Source organism: Montipora capricornis, chromosome 12 (assembly GCF_036669925.1).
Source record: "Montipora capricornis isolate CH-2021 chromosome 12, ASM3666992v2, whole genome shotgun sequence".
Taxonomy (NCBI): Eukaryota; Metazoa; Cnidaria; class Anthozoa; order Scleractinia; family Acroporidae; genus Montipora; species Montipora capricornis.
Genome location: NC_090894.1, coordinates 629,941 through 632,440, shown reverse-complemented (window position 1 = coordinate 632,440; position 2,500 = coordinate 629,941).

The following is a 2,500-nucleotide window of genomic DNA, read 5'->3' as shown; positions in this document are numbered from 1 at the left end:
TAAGGTTTCCATCTTGTTGTCATAGTCAGATCTATCCATGACAACAAAACAATTCCCCTTGTCGGCCTTCATTACGACTCTGGACTGGTCTTTCTTACGATTGTTTAAGGCTTTTCTTTCTTTTTTGGAAACGTTATTGTGTGCCGGTAGTCGTGCCCTATGAAGAACAGCAGCAGAACTTGTTCTAACCGCATCTTTGGAATCATCAGGCAGGTGGCGGATGGCAGCTTCAATTTCAGCAACGATGTCTTGTGTGGTATGATAGTTGGCGTTGGGGCAGATTTGGGGCCTTTCTCCAAGAGAGATCGTTCCTCTGGTAAAAGTGGTTTCGTGGAGAGGTTCACAACCCAGTTGTTCTTGTCGATGTCAGCTTTTTGAGAACCCCTGGTGTTCAAATTAGCGAGTTTTTTGGCATGTCTGGCATTGATGTTATTGTAAAAAGATGTTGCTCTGCTTTTCAGGAACGACATTAGAGTCGAAAAGGTGTCCTTGTTGATCAGAGAAGACAGTTCACACCAGGAGCCCATCAAGGCTCCTGTTCACACTTGGTATTTTTAATGTTGTCGTTAAGCTCGTAGTTTTTAATCATTTTAGCCAGAGATCGTTTTTTTAAATTTTAATTAAAATTTTAACGTGTAAATGCAGCTTCTTGTGTATGCAAAACACGAGTTCAAAAGTTTGAAACCCAAAACTCCAGTCCTGCATATTAATTTTGCGGCGTCAGTACACACGCATTGCATTCTTAAACTGGTGAGCCTTTGACGTCATTTTCTCCTCGATCCAGCTCTCTCAAGAACTTAAGTTAGTAATAGCTGACCATTAAATAAGAAATTTTTCAGTTAAAAAAAACCAGGGGGTCTTTTTGAAATAAAGGCTTAGAACTTTGGTTGGTTAGTGTTTAGCTAACATAGTTCTGAAATCCGAAAATCCGTCATTTTCTCCTCGATCCAGCTCTCTCGAGCTTTTAAAGTTAGTAATGGTGGACCATTAAGTAAGAAAATTCCAGTTAAAATAAACAGGTGTCTTTTTGAAATCCAGGCTTAAACTTGGGTCAATTAGTGGTAAGTTAACATAATTTTGAAATCCAAAGAAAAAAAAGAATTGATTTTTGCCATTGTAGCACTTTAACGCAAATATATGTCAACGGCTAATCCTAATCTTTCACGTCAGGACTGCTTTAACGCAAAAAACTCATACATTTTAAAGCAAGCTAACAATGTTCATCCGCCGCGTACGTGACACTGACGCCATTAATGGTCAGTAAATGAAACGAAAAAATCACATGCTGGGGTTCTTCCGAAACGAATGAAATACTTTCGAAATCGTGCTAAAACTAAAAATAAAAACTTTAAAAAAAGTTTATTTCTAAGAGCAGACTTGGCTTTTGGAAAAAAAAAACGTTTTTCATGTTATCCTGGCTATTATAATATTGTATGGGTAATGCCCTAGCGACACGCCATATTCTTTTATTCATCAAGGTTTTGCAACGGCAAATTGATTCCGATTTAAAAATTATCAAGACCGGCACTGATGCCATTTACAATTAATGAGTAACACGAAAACAATAAAGCCCGAGTATCTTCCTGAAACGAGGGAAGCACTTTCGAAATCGTACCTATAGTGAAAACAACCATTTTTGAAAAAAAAAATTCTTCCCGCAAGTTGAACATGGGAAATATCATCCTGTGTATTTAATATTGTGCGATATTTAAAATAATGAGACATTTCTGTTATTTATCAATTGAAGCTTGTGCCGGCAAATTGAAATAACTTCATAAAATATCAAGACCTGCCAACACTGCCACCCTGTATGTGAAGTGTTCACCATTGATGAAGTCTTGTTATGGCCTTCGCTCAGTATTGTACTCACGGTAAATATAATTACAAGGTGGATTCTTACATCTACAAAACGAAACGAGTCGGCTTGGAAATTTTACGCTTCAACCAGACCATAAACACCATGGAGCACTCCACATCGAAGACTTTATGATTGATCTGATAAACATTACATTGCTATCGCCAATTATTGGATGGAGTATTTACAATCTAAATTCTTCCGTTTTTCAGTGGAATGGACACAGTTTCGAGCTTTTCCAGAACATTTCAACATCCGGAGCAAACCAGTTTTAACTTCTTTAAAAATACATTCGACGGCTGTTGCTTGCAGTCACGCATTCTTACGATGGAATTTCTCCCGTATAAACTCATCCATCTACAAGTGGGAGGCAATACGTTTGAGGAGTTACAGGAAATAAGAACACAATACGCGTGGGCAAGTACAGTGTTAACAATAGACAACGAAACATTTATGTTTTTGCAATTGGAACGATTCGGATCCGTCCCATTCTTCAGACGTGATGAAAGGGTCGGGAAAAGAAATTTATCGACCCGAAATTCCCTCAGATCTTTGACCTTAACGTCCGGGATCTCAAGTCCTTCACATCGACGATACTGTATTCCTTGCATTGGCGACAACAAATGGAATTGTGATTTACAAGTG